Here is a 25,282-nt window from a genome sequence, read left to right as displayed (position 1 = left end):
CGATGCAGCCAAATAAATAAATAAATATATTTTTTAAAAAACCCCAGCACTTATTATCTCATGGTTTTTCTGGGTCAGGAAATTGGAAGAGGCTCAGATGGGTGGTCCTTGCTCAGAGTCTCTGATGAGGATGCAGTCAAATCTTTGACTGGGGCTGCATCATCTGAAGGCTCGACTGGGGCCAGGGGATCTGCTTCCGTGATGGCTCACTCACATGGCTGTTGGCAAGAGGCCTCAGTTCCTTATCACATGTACCCCTCCACAGAGCTGCTTGAGCATGCTTATGACATGGCAGCTGTCTTCCCCCAGAGCAAGCGATCCAAGAGGGAGACCTCCATGATTTTTATGATCTGGTCTTAAAAGTTGCGCACTGTCACTTCTACCTTTATTCTATTTGTTAGAAGCAAGGCACTAAGTTCAGTTCATAGTCAAGGAGGGGAATTAGGGTCCACCTTCTGAAGGGAGTGTCAGAGTTGCAGACATATTTTAAACTGCCTCATCCAGTCACGAAAAAACAAGAAGACTGAAAGTCTTGAAGCTGCTAAAATTTCTATTGCATTTAGGTCAAAGGGGATTAGGCATGAAGAAGAGTCCCAGACCAAAAGTGATGGCGAGTTTGTTCATTCGTCCATCCATTCATTCATCTATTCATTCCACAGCTACCCATTAACACCTACTGTGTGTAGTTGGGAATCTGGACTATATGTTATAGGGCTCATGAAGAGGCACAATTATAATTAAAGTGACCGTTGCTGACCTTTATAGAGCACTTACTGTGTGCCCTTGCTGCAGAGAGCTTTAGATCTAATTATCTCATTTAATCATCCCAATAACCCTTTGAGGTACTATTATTGTTCCCCGTTTCACAAATGAGAAACTTAGACTTGGAGTGAAGTCAGGTACCGTAAAGAGGTAGAATCCATGATTTGACCCAAAGGACTCTGACCCCAAAGCCCTTACACTTCTACTACTAATAATGGTCACAAGTATTATTCCTACTTTAATTGTCTGTTCCTGTTATTTGTCTGAGGCTGAGAGGTTGAGTGACTTGTCCAAACTTGTTTTGGCAGAGCTGGGCTGCAAAGCCAGTTCCTGAGAGTTCCAAGTCTGTGCTCTCTCTCCTTCACTTGCATCAAACCAAGTCCTTTCTGTCCTGCTTCCTGCAGAAACAGAGCTAAGATGGGAAAGGGCCCAGGGGAGCGGGGAGGGGTGTGGAAAGGGGAGAAATTATCGCTGAGGCCTGGAAGCTTTTATAAGCGTGGCTTTCCCCTGGTTGGTGGAAGAACTCATCAGCATCTCTCCCAAGGCTGCTGTGGAGATGCCGTGGAATTCCTGGTGGGCCTGAAGAGGTGTTGCTCTGCCGAGGCTGTCAGCCAGCTGGCCTCTCAGAGAAGCCCCTGCGGGGTGTGGACACTCCAGACCCTGAGCTGCAACGAGAAATGATGTCAGATGTGGCTAATCATTACGGAGCCCTCACTGAGCGTCAGGCACGTAGCTAAGGTGTTGTGTGTCGTGCACGTACACTCAGGGCATCCTCACAGCTGTAGACGAGTCTGCACTAGCTATGATTCCCATTTTACAGAGGAGGAAGCTGCAGCACAGAAAGGGTGACTTTTCTGAGTCCACACAGACATCCAGGCTTAAAGTGGGTTAACTAGGGTTCGGAGAGGGGGTGAGCCATAAATAGTTTAAGCGCAGGCGCCTAGAGTTAGGGGGTCTGGAGGCACTCCTGCCCTTGTGGGCCTTTCCTTCCAAAAAAAATATTTAAAATCATATTTTAGGACTATGTTGGAATAAGGATGAATCAAATCCAGACTAAATTCGTTATATATTTATTATTATTATATTCATTTTTTTCCTCTCAATTTTAAAATAAAAAATTGGGGGCTTCCCTGGTGGCGCAGTGGTTGAGAATCTGCCTGCCAATGCAGGGGACACGGGTTCGAGCCCTGGTGTGGGAAGATCCCACATGCTGTGGAGCGACTAGGCCCGTGAGCCACAGTTGCTGAGCCTGCGCGTCTGGAGCCTGTGCTCCGCAACAAGAGAGGCCGCGATAGTGAGAGACCCGCGCACCGCGATGAAGAGCGGCCCCCGCTTGCCGCAACTAGAGAAAGCCCTCGCACAGAAATGAAGACCCAACACAGCCATAAATAAATAAATTAAAAAATTAAAAAAAAAAAATTGGGAATTCCCTGGCAGTCCAGTAGTTAGGACTCCACGCTCTCACAGCCAAGGTCCTGGGTTCAATCCTGCAAGCTGCCAGCATGGCCAAATAAATTTTTAAAATAAAATAAAATAAATGAAAATTAAAACAATGTGTGGGCCCCTAAAAATATCATGGACCTCATGCAATGTGCCTCTTATGTCTAATGGAGAAGTCGGCCCAGTCTGGTGTCCTGATTCCCTTGCTCACTGACCCTGTGGCCTTGGCAGAATTACTTGACCTCTCTGTGCCTCACTTTCCCTCCCTGGAATATGGGAATAAATGGCAGACTATATTATAAACAGTGATAATGAGGATGACATGAAGTAATACATGTAAAATGCTCAGCACAATGCCTGCCATAAATGAAAATGCCCACACCGAAGATATGGGACTCACCAGCCTCCATAACTGTGAGGCTCAATTCCTTATAAACAAACAAACAAATAAATAAATCCATCCTATTGGTTCTGTTTCTGTGGAGAAACCTGAATAATATGATACACTGTCATGATAAATTTTTGAATAAAATGTTTTCTCCTACAAAATAAAACTAATACTTGCATATTAAAGAAAATATTCCAAGACAACCTCTGCTAACATTTGGGTATATTTCCCTCTACCTTTTAAAAACAAAATTTTAACATAGTTGAGCTCTCCATAATTTTGTTTTTTTGCTCTTAAAATTTAACATTATAACAAATTACATTTCCTCATATTATTACAAACCTTGAAAACATAGTCTTTTCTGATTTAAAATAAAAATAATACATGCTTATTGTAGAACATTTGAAAAATACAGAAGAGTGTAAAGAATGAAAAGTCTCCTGTGATTCCACCACACACTAGTATGTTTTTGTAATACATTCTAGTCTGTTTTCTTTTCATGGATATAATATAATAATATTTATTCTACTTTTTTATATTATAATCTCATTAAATATTCTTCAAAATCTTATTTTTAGATGGCTTGTTATTCTATGAATATACCATGAGTTTTTTAGAATACATATCACCCCATTTTTTGGTTTTGTTTTTTATATCACTCTATTTTTTACATAAATTTATTTATTTTATTTATTTATTTTTGGCTGCATTGGGTCTTCATTGCTGCACGCAGGCTTTCTCTAGCTGTGGCGAGCAGGGGCTGCTCTTCGTTGCGGTGCGCAGGCTTCTTACTGCAGTGGCTTCTCTTGTTGTGGAGCACGGGCTCTAGGCGCGCGGGCTTCAGTAGTTGCAGCACGCAGGCTCAGTAGTTGTGGCGCATGGGCTTAGATGCTCTGTGGCATGTGGGATCTTCCCGGACCAGGGCTGGAACCCGTGTCCCCTGCATTGGCAGGCGGATTCTTAACCACTGCGCCACCAGGGAAGTCCAATATATCACTCTAGTTTTGAACTGTAAAATGTAATTTTAAACTGTAAGTATATAATATAAGCAGAGGCTCCATAAATCACTTCACCATTCCCCTCTGGTTGGACATTTAAGAAGACGCAGTAAATATTAAAAATACCAGATGATTTCTCCTTCCCACCAGTGTCCAGCAAAACTGGTCCATTTGTCCAATTTACCCCCAACCTCTTTCTTTCTGATCCCACACTCCATACTTGCTTAGCTACACTTGTCTTTGTGTATGGGATGAATGAATGACCACAGTGGGCAATAAATTGAATGCCTGCCAGAGGATCTCAGATCTTAGACTTTATTTTATAGGTGACAAGGAATGAGCAAAGACTTTTTAATAACAGAGGGCCTTAAGCAGATCAGATCTGTTTTCCAGAAAGATCAGTCTGGTAGGAAATGAACAGTAGGTGCAGAAGGGAAATGAAAAAGGCAGGAAGTCTAGGTAAAAAGTTTTTCAATTGAGAGGTGAGAGCAGTGGAAGTAGAAATGAGGAGATAGATGAGAGAAAGACATTCCAGATAAAGAAGGGACAAGGCTTGGTAATCAAAGAGGAGGGAGGAACGTGGTAGAGAGGCCACTGATAATTGAGGATGATGAAGCCATTTAAGTAAAACCCTGCCCTTATGCCCACCAACCCCTGGAAGGGCAAGCAGGCGGAGTCCACTCCCAGGAAGTTCCCCAGCCAATCACAAACATTCTCAACATCAAGACGATGATGTAAAACATCTTCGCTATTCCTGTGCTCTCTGCATTGGTACCTTCTCTCCCACTTTGCCTCCTCTTTCATCTTCTACCCCTGGCCGCCCCCAGGGCCTCTGGCTCCATCGAGCCACAACCCCTTGTGATTGAGGCTAAAGAGACTAATTTCTGTCTTACCAATATTAATAGGCTCTTGTAGATCTTTGCGGCATTATTATGATAAAAGATCTGCCTTCTCATCTCCTTCCAGGGTTGAGAATGGAAAGGAGCAGAGAGAGCGCAGGGCCCAGGGAAACCTATCCTGCCACACAACCAAGAGAGGAAACACACAAAGGACCAGGTTTGAAATTCACGATGCCAATTTTCACTGGATGCATTGTTCTTTAGGTAGCACAGGCCTTGTCTGCCACAGTCAAGAGGGAGGTTTTGTTGGGCAGAGGGTGACGTTTTCTTGGCAGATGATGTCAATTGTGGTGACTGGAGCAATGCTTTTGAGTCTCAGTTTTTCTACCAGTAATGTGGCCTGAGTATTACCAGTGTTTTTGCAACTATGCCTGAAGGTAAACTATCTCTTCAAGATCAAGTTCTGCTTCCTGATTCAAGCAGTGGTCATCTTCTCTGCCAAGAGGCTGTGTCTGGGGGGGTCCTTGACCAGGTCCTCAGTTTGCCCTTATTCTTCATCAAAGTGTCTTTTGGTGTGAACCCCCTTTTCTCTGGCTTCAAGTTTCCATGAGGCAGGAGGTCCATCAAAGTAACCTGTCAGCGGCTTTTGGTTCCTTCTCTTACCGTTGTCCATAGGAGGAGGAGTAACGATCTGATTGGCAGGTTTGGGAGAAGGAACTGGACATGCTCAGCTCAGTGCCTTCCTCCTTGCTTCTCTCTAGCAACACACATCTTCTTCTGCTCCTCCAAGCCGTAAGTCCAACGGGAGCAGGCTCTACCCTTGAGGCACAGGTCTGTTCCTGTCCACTGCCATCTCAAACTGGGTGGCTAAGTCTGCCTAATTCTAGGGTGAAGAATTAGAAGGCCCCTTAGTCAGACAGCAAAAGCCAACGTTTTCATTATCAGCTTTAATGGTATTAAAATTTCTTTCATCTCTACCTACTTGATTCCTGTCTTCCCTTCATTTTGTTCCAAATTCAAGCAGGAAAAAGTGGCATGTTATTTACTGGGCTTTCCCCAAACCCTAACAGTCCCAGTGGAGACACATCTAAGATGCTTATAATAAAATTAGAGAATTGGACCTCCCAATAAATAGAAATAACACACATTCATTTTAAGTCTAACAACAGAGACAACATATAATTCATTATAAGCCTAGCAACAAAGTGATGGGATTTCCAAAAAAAAAGTTGTGTTCTTCCAATCTGTAGCTAAAATATTTACATGGGGCCCTGGTGATATGCAGGCAGTGGTTTACAGAGCGCAGCCTGTTCAAACCAAACAGTTGCTCTATTCCTGATTTTGGAAACTCGTCAAGGAATCAGTGTTTACTTAGACAACTTGGGCCCCAAGCAGCTCTTGTGTAGGCTGGATTCAATCCAAGGAGAAGCCATGGCTCGGGAACATTCCTTCTTCTCCCCTGACCATTAAATCACAGACCTCTCAGCTCTCCAGGGCCCTCTAGAGGGCATCCAGTCCAGCCTCTGGTCAACTGTCCAGTCCCCAGGCTGGGCTACGTAGACTTAAGTTCTGGTTTAGAACTGGCCCCTTGGCGCCCAACCTAACGAGTAATCCTGTGTGTGAATGTCTTATTCATTTAACTCCCAAAGAGAGAGTACAGGCTTGAGGGCAAAGGATTTCATGTTTAATACGTGGATGACTTGAATTAGTCTGGAGCATAATGCAAGGGGTGGGCCAGCTGTGGGAAACAGACCATGGAGAACCTAGGAAGGTCAAGTCTGAGTGTCCAGGAAACAAGATCTGCTATTTCTACCCAAAGTAAGAAGACAAGCCCAACATTATCGAAGAACAAGCACAAGCATGAGGATCAAGAATAACGCACAGGGACTTCCCTGGTGGCGCAGTGGTTAAGAATCCGCCTGCCAATGCAGGGGACACGGGTTCGAGCCCTGGTCCGGGAAGATCCCACATGCCGCGGAGCAACTAAGCCCGTGTGCCACAACTACTGAGTCTGCGCTCTAGAGCCCACGAGCCACAACTACTGAGCCCACGTGCCACAACACTGAAGCCCGCGCGCCTAGAGCCCATGCTCTGCAACAAGAGAAGCCACCACAATGAGAAGCCTGCGCACCGCAACAAAGAGTAGCCCCCGCTCGCCGCAACTAGAGAAAGCCCACGCGCAGCAACAAAGACCCAGTGCAGCCAAAAATAAATACATAAAAATAAATAAATTAAAAAAAAAAAGAATAATGCACAGAAAAAGCACATGCCACTGTACCTCGGCTCTCAATACGAGATAGTATTGTTATTACTGTTCTCATTGAGATGATTTTGAAAACTAATGAGATTAGCGTGTGGGTAGGCCCAGTGCAAATAACAGTGATGGGGTTAAAGCAGTGACTACCATTGTTTCTGTGTGCTCCATCCTTTTTTCTATTTGGTGACTGCCTTTTCTTGACCTTCCATGGTTCTAATGGAACCATCAGCCACTGCCCCTGTTGGTACAGTGGTGGACAGTGACTTAGGCCAATCTTTTCTTCCAATGTGATTGGTCCTGGGATAGGCACCTAGAGCCCGTGCTCTGCAACAAGAGAAGCCACCGCAATGAGAAATGAGAAGCTCGCGCACCGCAACGAAGAGTAGCCCCCTCTTGCCGCAACTAGAGAAAGTCCGCCCGCAGCAACGAAGACTGATGCAGCCAAAAATAAATTAATTAATTAATTAATTAAAAAAAAAAAAGAAATGGTCTTCAGTCTAGATGCTGGAGCAGTGCTGTCTAATAGAACTTTCTGTTATGATAGGAACATTCTATATCTGTGCTGTCCACTACAATAACCACTAGCTGCATGTGGCTGTTGACCACTTGGAATATGGTCAGTGAGACTGAAGGGCTCAATTATGTATTTATTTAATTAATTTAAATTTAAATATACACATGTGGCAATGGCTACCATATTGAACAGAGCAGCTCTAGACCAAAGCACGGCATTAGCAAACACAGATGTGGGTGAGGATAATACCCAGTGCTTGCTTGGCCAGGAACATGTGCAGGAAGAGCTACAATTTATAAGTGGCAGGGGACAGGGGGACTCCAGGATTGGAGCAGTTGGTAAAGGAAAGTCATCTCTCTAGTTAGCAATTTAAAACAATGTATTCTGAAACCTAGAGACTATCATACCAAGTGAAGTAAGTCAGAGAAAGACAAATATCACATGATATCACTTATATGTAGAATCTAAAAAAAAAAAAAGATACAAAGGAACTTATTTACAAAACAGAAATAGACTAACAGACATAGACAACAAATTTATGATTACCAAAGGGGAAAGGAGGGGAAGGGATAAATTAAGGATTTGGGATGAACAGATACACACTGCTATACATAAAATAAATAAACAACTAGGACCTACTATACAGCACAGGGAACTATATTCAATATCTTGTAATAACCTATAATGGAAAAGAATCTGAAAAAGAAAACATATGTATATATGTATACATATATATATATAACTGAATCATTTTGCTGTACATCTGAAACATTGTAAATCAACTATACTTCAATGAAAAAAATAAAACAATGCATGCTGGTGTACGTGCTCTATTGCAAAGCTACAGGACTTCAGAGAAGACTGTCTTAGAATATTTTTTTAATATGTAAATTGCAAAGTAATTTAACCACATTACAGAAAGATTAGTAACCAGAGGGGGGGGGAAAAATCCCTCTAAATTCCACCACACAGTTGTGATTATATTTATATATTTCCTTTCAGTCTTTTGCATATGCTTGTTTATACTTCACATGCTCATTTATGTAGTGGACATACATTTTAAATTATAACCTCCATGGATATACATTTTGTATCCTACATTTTCCACTTATCACAAGTATTTTTCTGTGTCATCATATTCTGTGTGTAATTTTCAATAACTGCAAAATATTCTGCAGGTTCCACTCACTCTATATAATTCATATAACCATCCACTGATTTTTGTATTTTTTAGGATATTTCCAATTTTCTTCAGAGGGTTGGCGGGACAGGTGTCCTAAGGCACATTAACTCCCCGCCCCTGCATATTTTGTGGAGCAGGAACATGAGCTTTGAAGGCAGGCAGACCTGGGTTTAGATCCTGGGCCTCCATCACTTAGTAGCTACATGACCTCTGAGAAGATCATTCATCTCCCTGAGTCTCAACTTTTTCATCTATAAAATGGGAATAATAATACCTGCCTTTCAGGTTGTTGTCAGGTATTTGTAAATTGCCTCCCACACTGCCCGGAATCTAGGAGATGTTCATGAATTATAACACTATTATAAATATTTTTAGATTATAGTTTTTTTTAGAAAGTTCAATTACTAGTAGTGTTTGTAATCTAGTCAGTGTTCTGAGGACCTCTCAATTGCAAGAAATTTCCTGATTTATGCTAATGAGTCTCATGGCCCATCCCACCTGCTTGGACCAGAATCCCTGTCAACTTAGACGCTAGGACGTGGAGGCTCCCTAAGGCTTAGAGAAATGCGGGCTACGGGGAGACTCGGAGGAGGCACTGGGGGAAGCTGCAGAATGGGCTGGAGAGGTGGGCAGGAGGGGGATTTGCCTTTCACCTACTAACCAAATGCACAAGCTTCCCCTTTGGCTTTTGCTTCTCTCCAAAGCTCTTCTTTTCCCACAGCGATGGGTGACATACTGAAAATGGGGAACATCAAAGTGAGGGCGGAGGAGGAAATAAGAGGATTTACAAGATGTGCTTTCCTGCCAGAGCTGGCCGCCCTGGGGTGACAGGTAAGGCACTAAAATATAGGGAATTCTGTCCCTCTGAGGACTTCTAGTCCTGCCTGAGCTACCGTGAGCAAATTCTTAAGCCTCTGTGAGTTGGGCTTTCCTTGTTGATTAAGTGGGGATGAGAATAATAATGCCCACACGGAATTGAGAAGCTCCAATAAGAAAGAAACAATAGGGCTTCCCTGGTGGTGCAGTGGTTGAGAATCTGCCTGCCAATGCAGGGGACACAGGTTCGAGCCCTGGTCTGGGAAGATCCCACATGCCACGGAGCAACTGGGCCCGTGAACCACAACTACTGAGCCTGCGCGTCTGGAGCCTGTGCTCCGCAACAAGAGAGGCTGCGATAGTGAGAGGTCCGCGCACCGCGATGAAGAGTGGACCCCGCTCGCCGCAACTAGAGAAAGCCCTCGCACAGAAACGAAGACCCAACACAGCGAAAAATAAATAAATAAATAAATTTATTAAAAAAAAAAAAAAAGAAACAATAGTGCCCAGTCCTCAAGCGTGGAGCACCTGCTAAGTACCAGGTGCCAGGTGGGGCGATTCACACCCATCACCTCTTCCATCAGTCCCCAAAGGCTGGTGTTGTTATTTCCACTTTACAAGGAGGAAATCAGGGCTCTGAAAGGTGAAGGCCCGTGGTCACCCCAGTGCACCTCCCTGCTTTGTAAACTGTAAGGCCCTGGACGGTTGTAATCTGTTGTTATGACCCTCTAGAGGTCTTCTTAGCTCATTCCCTGGAGAGTTTTGCTAGAAAGTTCTTCTAGAGGATTGCAGAGTACATTGAACAAACTGATTTGACATGTATATGTTGAGCGCCTACTGTGTGCTAGGCATTGTTGTGGAGACTCAGCAGTGAATGCCACGGATAAATTATCCTCCAAGAGTATACATTTTTGTGTGAGAAGGCTGACGGATTAAAAAACAAACAAGTAGGGAATTACCTGGTAGTCCAGTGGTTAGGGTCCCGCGCTTCCACCGCAGGGGGCACCGGTTCGATCCCTGGTCGGGGAACTAAGATCCCGCATGCCGCGTGTCACAGCCAAACAAACAAACAAGTGTATAATATGCCCTGTGATGATAAGTTCTGGGAAGAAAAATAAAACGGAAGGGTGATTTTATGTCCAATGGTCAGAGAAGGCTCTGTGATGACAGCTGTGCTCACCCCTCAGATATTAGGGTCTACAAGGGTGTCATCTCCATAAGGACAGAGCCCTGGGATCTCATTCGTCCCTGTAGCCCCAGTCCCCGGAAGTAGTCCTGGTTCCCCATAGGTGGTGAATAAATATTGATTGAATGAGTGAATAAACAAACAGCCATCATCTCAGACCTGCTGGAGAAATGTCCACGGCAGGGTAGGCACGGGGTTTTGGATTCAGTTCCTATCAGCTGACACTTATGGAGAACCTTCTGTGTGCCAGGCATTGTTCCAGCCTCCGTGGCCGCAGAACAACCCTTTCCTTTGAAGATCTTCGCTAGAGATGATGGTGGAGCTTGCAATCTAGGAGTCTAGAAGAGAAGGAAGCGAAAAGAATAAGGGGAGAGCAAGGGGTTAAGTGCAAAGAGTAAGAGTTTCAGGGTCAGGAAGGAGTTCAGCAACTGTATTGCCTGACTTTTTTTCTTTTTTTAGTGCAAAAAATAGCCAGTTCTGCTTTTCGGACTGAGGCTGGCTGAGTCAGGGGTTCAAAGAGAAGAGCATGAGGATGGGAGTGGCAGTTGTCATCTGCAGCAGATGCTAATGCCCCAGAGACAGATTTGTGGACTTGAAGATGCTTCCCTCCACCCCCTCTGGCCCAGGAATCAAGGTCAGGGGCAGACAACCAAGCTCAGTTCCCTGGGGTCCCCATCCCAGCCTCTCAACCAGGCCAGCCCTTCCCGAGAACATCACCCTTGTTCCACCCTTGGACTCTACATCAGGCTCAGCAGTCTCAGAGGCCAAGGGTGTGAGAAGAATCATCCCAGCATGTGTTATGAACCATTATTTCCATTCCTTTGGCTGTGCTTTCTCCTGAGCCCCGAAGACACTAGGTCAGTGCTGCTTTCAGCCCAAACGTCTGACGTGCCAGGCCTTTGTTCAGCCTCACAAAAGAAGGGGATGATTATTAAAAGAACAGACCTTGCATTCCATATTTACCCCAAATGACATTGCCTTGATCCCTAAAATAACTCCAGATCGCCTGGGTGGAACTTGCTCGTTCTTTTTCATCTTGCTATTTTGCAACTGTTTATGGAGACCATCACCATAGTGATATTATCAGAGCAGGTCAAATGAAACTCCAAACCCTTGGGTTGTTATTGGTTTTCCTTTGTACCTTGGAACATGACTTTTTCACCCTAGACCAGCTCTTTCATTTCTTTTAAGCAATTTTCTCAGCTCCAAGTCAGCAGCAGCACTTTCTAACTGATTCCCAGCAGTTAAAACCACAGAGGTGGTCCACGCTGAGATGAGGGATGGAAGTACTTGGGCTGAGTTTCCAAACTGGAAACCATATTTACCAGAAATCTCCTTTTCTTCAGATAAAACTTGGGTCAAAGTTTCAGAGTATTGAAAGAGGCACTAAATAAACTAAAAGTCTAAAGAACCTTCAGTGTTTGGTCCAAGGAACATGGCTATAGAGTTCAACAAATAAACACAGCTGGCGTGGGGAGAGCCTTTAGCAAATACTTATCTTCTTGATTATTTTTTTCATAACCATCATCTTGGCCAACAGCCTTTATTGTAGCATTCTCATACATTGCTGGTGGGAGTGTGAATTTGTAGGACTTTTCTAATAGAAAACTTGGCAATGGTTAGGAAAAGCCTGGATAGTGTGCTCTTTCTGTGAAGCAAACTTCTACTTGTGGGTTCTAAGAAAATAATTAGGGATGTGAGCAGAGGAATACATATGAAGACGTTTGTTGCTAATAATGGTGGAAGAATGGAAATAACCAAACTGTACAATACAAAGGGATTGCTTTAAAAAAATCACCATCTATCCATACGATGGATACTAAACTAGAATTACAAATTGTGCCACAGGAGAATCTTTAATACATGTAAAACATTCATGATATGTTCTCAGGTAAGAAAAAACAGGTAACAAGAATGTGCATGCAGTATGATCCCATTTTTGTAAAACATGTATGTATATGGAAAGGAAAAAGATTAGAAGGATAGGTTCTAAAAAGATGGCAGTGATTATTCCTTGGATAATTTTCTGGTTTTGGTGTTGTATCTATAATTTTTTACAATGAGCATGTATTTCCGTAGTCAGAGGTTTAAAAAGCTATTTTGAAGAAGAATAAGCCACTGTGCCTTTAAAATCACCTCTGGGGACTTCCCTGGTGCTCCAGTGGTTAAGACTCTGCACTCCCAATGCAGGGGGCCTGGCTTCCATCTCTGGTCAGGGAACTAGATCCTGCACGCGGCAATGAAGATCCCGCATGCCGCAACTAAGACCCGGCGCAGCCAAATAAATAAATATTTACATATTTAAAATCACCTCTGATGGATTTTGTGGGCAGAAACAGACTCTTATTCCAGGAGCCTCCTTACATAAAGCTCATAAGATAGAAAGTGCTCAATGATCTCTTATTGTGGTTGAAGATAATGAATGAATTGTATGGTACCTGGGACCGATAAATATTTAGCAACCATGGGTTTTCTGCCTATTTAGAGTTTAAGGTCAAAAATATACAAGGCTGACATAACCAGGCATAAAACACACACACAATGTAGTAAGACCGGCAAATGTATTTACGAAATACCAAGAACCGTCTGATGTTCCGTAACAGCAGTGAGGATTGTTGGGGGCAGGGGAGGGGACCATCCATAAAATCAAAGAGCACATGATGTGCCACCAATTTATTGCCTGTCTTATTTAAACCTCATGACAATTGTACATGGTAGGTATCATACACCCATTTTACAGATGTGGAAACTAGAATATGGAGGTTCAGTCACCTGCTCTCTCACCATTGCAGAGAGATAGAAGATGCAATTATTCAGCTAGAAGAGGCGTGGAGCCCAGCTTATGACTGGAATGGGTGGGACAGGAAGGAAGGAGTACAAGGAGAAGGCATGGTCCCCAAAGGCTTCTACCAGACTGGTAAACATTTAGGTTGCAGGCTGGAGAAAATAATAATTTTAGCTACCCTCCTTTGAGTACCTGGGCACGATGTCAATATAAAAATGAAGATTACAGGATGTCATTGTATCCAACCTCACTGGCTTGTGGGAAGCGGTAGACGTGCTGCAGGAATATGTAGCACAAATATGCCAGGGAGTAAATTACACAGAATCCTAGAGTCCGTCATCATTATGATCATCACTCAAAACATCTAAACACCTCCTTGTTTGGGGTAATGTGGAGAAGTGAAAAAAAGGATAGGCTTTTTGGATCAGACAAAACTCCAGTCAAATCCTGGCTCACCTTTCTGTAGTGATGTGACCTTTGTTCATCTTCACTGGCTCCACCTTGAGGTACCTGTGGAACCTTAACACATTCATGGAAATCCTGCTTCAATATTATCATCCCAATCATTTCCTGCTATGTTGGAAGCTATCATGGGTAGCTTTTTAGACCTGTATTAGTCAGGGGAGTGCTAGCTGCTGAAACAACCTTCAGTGCTTAGTGGCTTACAGCAAAGGTTTATTTTCCCCCTAAGATACAGTCTGACTGGATGTTTTCAGTAGACTCTCCTGAACGGAATACAGGCTTCCTCCAACTTGGAGCCTCTGCATTCGGCTGGCTGATGAACAGAGAGAGAGGGAGAGTACGGGGTAGGTCCCAAGGGGCATTTGATGGTCATACCTGGAGGTGGCCCATTTCACTTCCTCCCACATTCCATTCGTCACAGCCCCATCACATGATCACAACCTAACTCAAGGGAGGCTAGGAAATGTAGACAGTGCTTGAGCCCAGGAAGAGGAAATGGAAAAGGTGACCCTGTAGCTTGGCAGTGCTACATACCTGTAGCAATCACGAGTAGTGTGGGGCAGAGAACAAAAGGTCATCAAGATAAAGCCTAATAGAACTGCCATGCCAGTTGTCCAGGCAATGCTGCCTGACAGAGAGATATCTTTGGTGATCAGAGTTTTCTCATACAGGTTTTAAACTGGGCCAGATCTTACAGGATCTCAGACCAAGTATGTCTGATCCTATCTGGCAGTTTTAAGCTATAAAGAAGGTAGCACGATGAATATTAGAAATGGGTCCCATCACGACTGGCACTGCTCTGTGCTGAACCACCCGTCCCACCATGCCCTGCACTTTTCCCCTGTGCATTTGGCTCTCAGTGTGCCTACCTTTAGACTTGGTGGTTCATTTTCTCCACTTAGTCACTTTACCTACCAGACTGAATACTTGCCATCACTCCTCTGCCTTTGGCCTTTGCTTTCCTTTCTGGCCCAAATATGGAGTCTTTCTGACTACAGTGGCATTGATTGCCTTAGATAAATAGGTCACCATGTCTAGCCTGGTCCGAGGCGTTAACAGCCTCAACAAGGTCCTCGTATGCTCTGCACTCCAATGGTTCACTTGAACAAAAAATAAAGCTGAATGAAAATAAAAACAAAAATAAACAAATGGGATCTAATTAAACTCAAAGCTTTTGCACAGTAAAGGAAACCATAAACAAAACAAAAAAACAACCCTCAGAATGGGAGAAAATATTTTCAAATTAAGCAACCGACAAGAGATTAATCTCCAAAATATACAAACTTCTCATGCAGCTCAATATCAAAAAAAAAAATATAACCCAATCAAGAAATGGGCAGAAGATCTAAATAGATATTTCTCCAAAGAAGACATACAGATGGCCAAAAAGCACATGAAAAGATGCTCAACATCACTAATTAGAGAAACGTCAATCAAAACTACAATGAGGTATCACCTCATACAGGTCAGAATGGCCATCATTAAAAAACCTACAAACAGTAAATGCTGGAGAGGGTGTGGAGAAAAGGGAACCCTCCTACACTGTTGGTGGGAATGTAAATTGGAACAGCCACTATGGAGAACAGTACGGAGGTTCCTTAAAAAACTAAAAATAGAGCTACCATATGACCCAGCAATCCCACTACTGGGCACATACCCAGAGAAAACCATAATTCAAAAAGACACATGCACCCCAATGTTCATTGCAGCACTATTTACAATAGCCAGGACATGGAAGCAACCTAAATGCCCATCGACAGACGAATGGATAAAGATGTGGTACATATATACAATGGAATATTACTCAGCCATAAAAAGGAACGAAACTGGGTCATTTGTAGAGACGTGGATGGATCTAGAGACTGTCATACAGAGTGAAGTTAAGTCAGAAAGAGAAAAACAAATATCGTATATTAACGCATATATGTGGAACCTAGAAAAATGGTACAGATGAACCGGTTTGCAGGGCAGAAACAGAGACACAGATGCAGAGAACAATGGGCTTCATTCATAGGGCACCATATTCCAGCTCTGTCCTAATTGTTTGTGATGTGACTCATGGTCCCTGCCTCAAGGAGCCCAGAGAGTAGTAGGGGCAAATTACAAGTGAAAAGGTGTACCTAGTATAGCATTTCCACGGAAACACAAAGAAAGAAGCCCCAAACTCAGTTTTTGAGGGAACAGGCAGAAAATACTGCATGAAGGAAGAGGTGACCATTCTTCTGAGTCTGAAGGGTTAGCCTTAGATGCATTGTAGAGGTCATCCCAAGCCTAGTGGGCAGCTGGTCGGCCGGCATAATAAACTAAATATGACTTCTCCCAAATATGCATATTAAAGCTCCAACAGCTGGCCCACATTTGAGAAGCTGTTCTCTAACTCTGAGCAAGACCTCACAGATGGTCAGGATACAAATACTTCTAGTCCAGCAGAAGGCAGCTGTGAGTTCTCCCAGGTACCTATTAGAAAAGCAAAAACAGGACTTCCCTGGTGGCGCAGTGGTTAAGAATCCGCCTGCCAATGCAAGGGACAGGGATTCGAACCTTGGTCCGGGAAGATCCCACATGCCACGGAGCAACTAAGCCCGTGTGCCACAACTACTGAGCCTGCGCTCTAGAGCCTGCGAGCCACAACGACTGAAGCCCACGCGCCTAGAGCCCCTGCTCCGCAACAAGAGAAGCCACCGCAATGAGAAGCCCGTGCGCCGCAACGAAGAGTAGCCCCCGCTCGCCGCAACTAGAGAAAGCCCGTGCGCAGCAACGAAGACCCAATGCAGCCCAAACTAAAAATAAATTAATTAATTTAAAAAAAAAAAGAAAAGAAAAGCAAAAACAAAAGCCCTGAGAGGATGTCTAACCTCAGACAAAGCATCCCCTTGGCACTGATGACTTTGGGGTGTGTTTTTGTTTGTTCTTTGAATTTTAGAATTTTATTTATTTATTTTATATAGCAGGTTCTTATTAGTTATCCATTTTATACATATTAGTGTATATATGTCAATCCCAATCTCCCAATTCATCACACCACCGCCCTGCCACTTTCCCCCCTTGGTGTCCATACGTTTGTTCTCTACATATGTGTCTCTATGGGGTGTGTTTAAAAGAAGTGGAGTGCTAGTGGTCTGTCTCCCTCCACCTTCTTGCTACGTGTTCTTTCAGGATGCTGCGGGTGGGAAACGTTGATCTTAGTGGTCTAGCCGAGGCTGCCTCCTTTGCAAACCACACAGTGTTCTGTCTACGGAGGAAATCAGCATTTTGGGGGCCTGTACTCAGTCCTGCTTAGGGTTCCAATGATGAGAAATTTCTGAGACCCAAAAGGAGCCTGTTTTGATAATTTGCATGAGCTTACCCAGAATGCATGCTTGTAGTGACCATCTGTTTTTTTTTTCTGCTCTTCAGCCTCCCTTTCTCCTTCTTTTGTGAATAGTACCCTGCTTCCCCTCCCCATTACGTGGGAAACAGCTCCCCTCCCCCATTACGGGGTCCCCATCCCTGCCAGCTCCAGGAGTGGGGATGTGACTGAGGCCTGCTGGTAACTGAGGCCGTGAGCGTGGATGAAATTGTCTAAGGAGAAGCCGCAAAGTCAGAGGAGGAGAGAACCCCATCATTTAGGGGTTGCGTAGAAGAGGATAAGTCTGCAAAGAACGGAGAAGGAGCAGTCAGAGAGGTAGGACTGAGACCAGGAGAGTCACGCGATGTCATGGAAGCCCGTGGACCAGAGTGCTTTAAGGAGGAAGAAGTGACCAATAGTGTCAAGTACTCCTGCGGAGTCAAAGGAGCTGACGACGATTGAAACACGTCCATGCGCTTTTCGACAAGGAGGTAGGGGTGACCTGAGGGTCATTTCTGTGGAGGAGGGATGGAGTAGAAGTGGAGAGAGGAAATACTGACAATTCTGTAGCTGAGAAAGACAGGAGATAGGGTGGTGGGCTAGAGGGATCCATGTAGGCTTTTTCCTTCTTTCTCTTTCTTCCTTTTTTTTTTTTTAACATATGAGACACTTATGCATGTTTAAAACCACAGTAATCATCTAGTTGAGAGGGAGTAATTCAACAATCTGGGGAGAGATGGGATAATTGAGGTTCCTGAAAAAAACAGAATCCCCGAGCAGGAATATTGTTTACTGCATTTCCCACATTTACCTGATGGACCATCCCCCTTCAGGCAGAGTTTAATTAGTGTTCTACAGGGAGCACTGTGGCCCAAATTAGGTCAAGGGCCTATCCTCAAACCAAGGCCACACTTTGGCTTCAGTCAATCAGGATCCTGTCCTCAGGAGCTGGGGGTGGGCTCAACTCCACGCAAACTAAACATCTGAGAATGAGGAAGGGTTAAGTTGTAGAAAAGACCACTAACCCGGCTGAAGATGGGGAAGATGGAATTACCAGGTGACGTATCTTCCCTCCTGGTACTCTTCCTAATGAAGATCCTTACATTGAATCCCACTAGAACTTTAGTATATGGAGGTAGAATGTTCAAGGAATATGGTCAATAAAATTAAAAAAAGAAAAAAAGTAAATCAACTATACTTCAATAAAATTTTTAAAAACAGATATGGTTTAAACCCCTTGTCTGTAGAATTCAGTGTAGTGAGGGGTCAAAAGTTGGCTAATTCTAGGGTTCTTTCCTATCTCCAGACACACAGTAAAACATCTAAAACCACCGTTAGTAATCTGAGAAGATCCCCACCTCAGGGAGCACGCTCTGGCCTGTTAAAATCAGAGGTGATTTAGGAGCTAAACAAGCCCCAGCCCCCTGGAATGATTGTGCATTTATTAACCCAACAGTTCCAGCTGTGGAGACTTAACTGAAGGAGGAAAGATAGAAACCATGTTGGGCAAATGTCTGGGTAATGCCCACTTTACGTGTCTTATATTAGCTGATGAGCATCACAAAACATTCAGCGTATGGTGGAAGGTTGACTTGAGTCTCCGAGGTCCTCAAGATTGCTTCTTCCTTCCTCGGGTGATGGTACTATTTGGTGCGGGACTTCCTCCCACCCTGCCTCAATTCAGCAAACACTCATGGGCACCTACTATGTGCAAGTTGCCATGCTGTGTGCTGCTATGTACTGTAGTAACATCGTCTTTTGCTGTTTACAAAGCACTTTCCTACATATGATCTCAATTTAGTGATTCTGAGAATTGACTTTGAGTCAGAAAGACCAAAGTGAGGATGGGTTCATCCACTTATTTTTTTTTAAAGGTTTTTACTTTTATTTTTTTGGCTGAGCCATGAAGCTTGCAGGATCTTAGTTCCCTGACCAGGGATTGAACCCACGCCCTCAGCAGTGAAAGCACTGAGTCCTAACCACTGGACCGCCAGGGAATTCCCTGTCCACTTATTATCTGTGTGAACTTAGGCAAGTCATTTGTCTAAGCTTCAACTTCCTCTTCTAAAGAATGGTAATAATAGGAATTCCTAGTGCAAAGGACTGTTGGGAAGACTCAGTGAGATAATACAAGAAAAGAGCTTAGCACATAGTAAGCACTCAATTAAAAGTTGCCACTACTTTATTATTCATTCTTGGTCCACTTTTCACGCAATAATCCTATGATGCGGATGCTATTATCTTATTTCACAGACCTTCACTGAACACCTATTATGTTCCAGGTGCTGAAGACCCACAGTGACTAAAAGAGCATTTAGATACAGAAAAGAAGGGACCCCAGAACTGAGTCTTCAGCAAAGGAAGTGGAGGCATCAAAGGGAACTCAGAGGAACCCTGAGTCCCAAGAGAGGTGTAACAAGGAGGACAGCGGCCAACTGTAATAATGTCAAGAGGTCAGGGACTTACCTGATGGTCCAGTGGCTAAGACTCCGCGCTCCCAGTGCAGGGGGCCCGGGTTCGATACCTGGTCGTCTAACTAAGATCCTGCATGCCGCAACTAAAGATCCTGCACGCGGCAATGAAGATCCCACGTGCCACAACTAAGACCTGGCACAGCCAAATAAATATTAAAAAAAATAATAATACCAAGAGGTCAGCAGTAAGACAAGGCCCCGAAGTGACCACTGGCTTCTGCAACATGGAGTTTCCAAATCGACAGGTGGAGGCAGAAACTCGAGCCAGACTGATTTAAGGAGAAACCGGAGCTGATGTGGAAACAGCCACTGCAGAGAACTCACACGAGGTTTTGATGCTAAGGGGAGCAAATAAATGGGGGAGGTGGCTGGAGGGAGATGTGGGATCAAAGAGATTTTTGTTGTTAAAAACATTTTTTTAGAATATTGGGGCATTTTTTAAAGCAGGTGGGAATGATCCAGGATGGGGGAGAAATGAGTGACTAAGGAAGGGAATCCAGAGTAAGGAACTAGAAGCATATTCGATAGCCTGTGATGAACCATAATGGAAAAGAATGGATATGTATGTACAATGAAGTCACTTTGCTGTACAGCAGAAATTAACACAACATTGAAAATCACCTATATGTAAATAAAATAAATTTTTAAAAAAGCACAGGGAACTATATTCAGTATCTTATCATAACCTGTAATGGAAAAGAATTGAAAAAAAGGCATATATATATACATATAAGTGAATCACTTTGCTGTACATCTGAAACTAACACAATATTGTAAACCAACGATACTTCAATTAAAAAAAAAAGCAAGCAGAGGGCTTCCCTGGTGGCGCAGTGGTTGAGAATCTGCCTGCTAATGCAGGGGACATGGGTTTGAGCCCTGGTCTGGGAGGATCCCACGTGCCGCGGGGCAGCTGGGCCCGTGAGCCACAACTACTGAGCATGCACGTCTGGAGCCTGTGCTCCGCAGCAGGAGAGGCCGCGATAGTGAGAGGCCCGCGCACTGCGATGAAGAGTGGCCCCCACTTGCCGCAACTAGAGAAAGCCCTCGCACGGAAACGAGGACCCAACACAGCCAAAAATAAATAAATAAATAAATAAATAAAAAGAAACCAAGGTTTTTTTTAAAAAAAAAAAAAGCAAGCAGGGAAGGCAGAAAACCTGGGCAAGATGCAGAATTTTTGGTAGAGGAGAGGGTTCCTGTCTGACTCTATCATGTCTGTGAAGCATGAGGCAAGCTCATCTGCTTAGAGCAAAGGATGAGAAGGGGACAAAGGAAGACGATTGAAAAATCATCCTTGTAGAGTGTGGGGAATTGAATACAGCAGGAAAATACAGTAGGAAGGCTAGGCAGGACTGAGCGTTCAGTTGAAATTCATGGACATCAACTTAAAGTGACATCTGCCAGTTTTAATTTTCCAGCAATATTCAGATATTCTGAGACAGGTAAAGAGTAGGGGAAGAGCTTTGTTTAACTAGAGCTGGGCAAGCTAGAAGAAAAGAGAGGGGCAAAGGGGTTATGGGGTTTTGCAAGGAAGTGAGTATATTGATTATGACTGAGTGGGTGAGGAGGGAAGTGAGCACCAGTGGGAAAATAAATGCAAAAATCTGGCAGAGTCAAAAGATTTGCAGGTCTGGATGAGGTTGAAGAAATGCTTGTGTGTGATACTGCAGTAAAGATGTTAAAGTCAGATTTGAGATTCTGTGATTGTGTTTTCTGAGATAGTGCAATTCCTGGTGAGAATAAGTCTGCTTTAAGACCATGGGAGTGGGTATTTGGGGGCAGGGGGACTCAATGGTGGGGAAGAAATCGGTGAGAAGTCAATAAGATTTCTCATGAAAGGGAACCCTCCTACACTGTTGGTGGTAATGTAAATTGGTGCAGCCATTATGGAAAAAAGTATGGAGGTTCCTTCAAAAACTAGAACTAGAATTACCACATGATCCAGCAATCCCACTCCTGGGCAGATATCCAGAGAAAACTGTAATTTGAAAAGATACATGCACCCCAATGTTCATAGCAGCACTATTCACAAAAGCCAAGACATGGAAGCAACATAAATGTCCATCGACAGATGAATGGATAAAGAAGATCTGGTACGTACACACACACACACACACACACACACACACACACACACACACTGGAATATTATTCAGCCACCAAAAAAAACAAGGGACTTCCCTGGCAGTCCAGTGGTTAAGACTCTGCACTTCCACTGCAGGGGGCTCGGGTTCGATCCCTGGTCGGGGAACTAAGATCTTGCATGCTGTGTGGCACGGCCAAAAAAAAAAGAACAAAATAATGTCATTTGCAGCAGCAATATGGATGGACCTAGAGATTATCCTACTAAGTGAAGTAAGTCAGACAGAGGAAGACAAATGCCATATAATATCACTTGTATGTGGAATCTGAAACATGATACAAATGAACTTATTTACAATAGAAACAGACTCACAGAGAAAACAAACTCATGGTTACCAAAAGGGAAAGGGGTGGAGAGATAAACTAGGAGTTTGGGATTAGCAGATACAAACTACTATATATAAAATAAACAACAAGGTCCTACTGTATAGCACAGGGAACTACATTCAATATCTTGTAATAAACTCTAATGAAAAAGAATACCTATGTGTATAACTAAATCACTTTGCTGTACACCAGAAACTAACACAACATTGTAAATCAACTATACTTCAATTAAAAATAAAGAAAAAAATAAGATATCTCATGGATTATGCTTACGGATGCTCAAGTCATAAAGTAAGGTGCAGGAGGTGAGGTGGAGGTCAGTTCATGAGAAAAAGGAGGGGTGGCAGTTTGAAAAATATGATAGTATGAACTTCAAGGAGATTAGGTTTTGGAAAGAGGAAAGAAGAAACAGTACTAAAAATATTAATGGCGTTTGCCTCCTACCCACAGGCCCTCAAAGGCAGCTGTGTTTAATGCCACATGCCTCCATGCTCACAGCAAGAGTTGACTGGTCAAGGGGTGGGATCTGACCTGTGGGCAGCCAATCTGTGGGCTGGCCAGTGACCCGTCCAATGAGATGTCATCATTAAAAGATGAGATGAGTTAACTGGATTCTGTCTTGGGATTTGAACTATGAAACACAAAAGAATCTGCCAGTTAATAGAATGAGCTGATGCAGAGAATAAAGGAGGGACAAGGTCACCACGATGAACCCCATGCAGGCTGAAATGTTGAGGGAATAGGGCTATAAGCAAGCTGAGGATGCCAGACAGTCAAGAATGCAGCAGATGCATCAAAAGCAGCAGAAATGGGGATGTGTGAGAGAGATGGAGTAACCTGTCTCTGAGTTCTGGGTTGGTCCTGAGCCTGCTTATTATGTGGGAACTTAATTTTTAAAGGTTTTTGAGGAGGGGAGCAACAAAATCAGACCTGGGGTTATGAGTGTGGGCTCTGGTCCCAGACTGCCTGGCTTTGAAAAAATTAGCTGTGTGATCTCAGGCAGGTTACTTAACCTCTCTGTGCCTCAGTTTCCTCATCTGTAAAATAGAAATGACAGCACTGCCCTCATAAGGAGGATTAAATGAGAAAATACAGGTAATGCATTTTGAATAGCAAGACTTCCTTTCAATCTTATTTTCTTCAATTAAACAGTTCAAATGTCACTTCTTTCACAAAACTTTCCTTCATGCTTTTATCTCTTAGCTTCCAGGAAGGACACCACCTTCTCGTGGTCTTCTTCCTTCCTCCTAGGTCACTACTCCTTCTTAGGCTCCTTGCTGGTTCCTCTTTCTCTTCTTGACCTCTTTTCTCTACGTTGATCTCCTAAGTGAGCTCACCTAGGTGTCTCGTGCTTTTAAGTACCTCAAAATATCATTTATTAGCTGACAGTTCTCATAAATTTATCACCAACTCCAAACTTTCGTATCTGATTACTTGACATCTCTATTTAAATCTCCAAAAGACATCTCAAACATAACTTGCCCCAAACTGACTGTTACCAGCTCCTCCCCCTAAAAACATCTAAACCCCTGCTCCTCCCCCTACAATCTTCCACAGATCAATAAATGGCAAATCCTTCCAGTGTTGATAACGCGAAAAATCTTAGCATCATCCAACTCCTTTCTTCTTCTCATGCCCACTAAGCATCTGCGTCTCTCTGCTGTGTGACCTTGGTTTTACCTCCCCGGGCCTCTGAGGATTAAATGAGTTATTATTTGTAAAGTGCATAACAACATCCATCACATAGAAAGCCTCATATAAGTGCTTTTGAAATAAATAAAAAATGCCTTCAATACAGAAAGAGCTTTCTAACGGCCCTAGTCCCCCTACAGTCCATTTAGAACACAGCAATCTCCTGATCCTTTGAAAGGCCAGGCCAGATCCTGTCACTGCTCTGCACCTCTTTGACCTCAGCTCCTGGGGCTCTCCCCTTGTTCAGTCTGGGCCAGCCACCTCTGCCTCCTTGTGCCACCGACACACCAGGGACTGTCCCCATCGGATCTTCGCCCCTGCTGTTCCTTGTGCCTCCCTCTGATCAAATGTTAGTTCTCTGCTGGCCCCACTTTGCTAATCTGCCTGCCCGTTCCCTCACTCTGATTTTTCCTCCCCATCTCTATTTTTACTTAGTAGCTGGTTGTCTCCCCTCCCCCGGTTCAAACTCTGCAACAACACGGATGGTCTTGTTCATTGCTCTATCCCTAGAGCCTAGAACAGTGCTTGGTACACAGTAGATGCTCAATAAATACTTACCAAGTGAAAATTCCAAAGTGCCACGCCCTTTTCTGAATTCCCGTAATACAGGTCTGAATCATTCTTGTGGTACTTACCTGTATCGTCTTTATGCCGGTGGCAGCTTTTACTTGACTGTGAGCTACCTGAAGACGGGGGTCTAGGACATGGCCTGGCTCATGGTGCTCCTTCCTGTCTTTTGTGCAACACTTTACAGTTTACAGTCCCCTCACGGGTGACCTGATTTGAATCTCACAAAAGGGAGAGAGAGCAAACTAGGGAAGGCAGTTATTATTAGCAGGGCTAGCATCCCAGGCCTCCTGCCTTCTAGACCAAGCTTAACAAATATTTGTTGAATGAAGAGAAAAAAAATTTCTGAGTGACTCTGTGGAATGGGGCAGCCCCACTCGGCAAATGGGAGGGTTCTCTGGAGCAAATGTAAAAATACTCTTAACATCTAACACTTATTGCCCCGGGTTTTCTCATTTCTACCTGTGTGGTCCTCACAGCATTCCCGTAGCAGGTAGCTGTGAGAGCATCTTTATGTCCTGTCCTGTTCACCTCTGTTATCTTTGGTGCCTCAAACAAGGCCTGGTATGTGGTAGGTGCTCAGTGAGTGATGTGGGCCGAGGCTCCTTTTTTAGAGATCGGGTCGAGGTGCAGCGACTTGCTCCAGGTCCCACACGGAGCAAGTGGCAGTGCTGGGATTCCATCTCAGGTTCCTTACTACTCTGTCTCTCCGGGATGGGCCTGCTCCGCGGGCCGCACCAGTTCCGGGTGCGCCGCAAGAGCGAGCGCGTGCACCGGGTGGGGCGGGGAGGGACTGACCCCTCCCAGACCCAGCGCCTTCCGCATCCCCGCCCGGAGGCCGACGGGCACCGTCTCTGTGCCGCCCCGCGCTGCTGCATCCACAGGGCCGGGCGTTGGATCTAGCTGCGGGTAGAACGTACCCCCCAGGCCCGGGTTCCTGCCTCCACTCCTCATTCCGACCCCGCGCCCCGAGCCCTGAGGCGACCCACCCATCCTGCGGCCGCCCACCCATCCTGCGGCCGCCGCGCCCCGCCCCGTTCCGCCCGCAGTCCCCGCCCCTCACTTCCCCGTTCGGCGCTCCTCCCCCCGTGCCGCGCTCCTTACTTGGCGATCGCTGCG

General features: G+C 44.4%; 1 long non-coding RNA gene across 2 annotated transcripts; it reads right to left on the bottom strand.

The window, feature by feature from the left end:
* On the bottom strand, positions 1 to 25,125 carry LOC118881295. 2 transcript variants are annotated; one of them, XR_005016492.1, is made up of 4 exons: positions 24,232 to 25,125; positions 10,543 to 10,721; positions 10,157 to 10,299; positions 1 to 1,427 (listed from the first exon to the last, which is right to left on the bottom strand). It is a non-coding gene; the product is annotated as an uncharacterized LOC118881295 (long non-coding RNA). The 2 variants fall into 2 exon arrangements; XR_005016493.1 differs by lacking the exon at positions 24,232 to 25,125 and adding an exon at positions 13,625 to 14,800.
* Between the last annotated feature and the right edge of the window lie 157 nt (positions 25,126 to 25,282).

The sequence above is a fragment of the Balaenoptera musculus genome, chromosome 1, assembly GCF_009873245.2.
Source record: "Balaenoptera musculus isolate JJ_BM4_2016_0621 chromosome 1, mBalMus1.pri.v3, whole genome shotgun sequence".
NCBI classification, from domain to species: Eukaryota; Metazoa; Chordata; class Mammalia; order Artiodactyla; family Balaenopteridae; genus Balaenoptera; species Balaenoptera musculus.
This window is presented reverse-complemented; position numbering and strand designations above follow the sequence as displayed.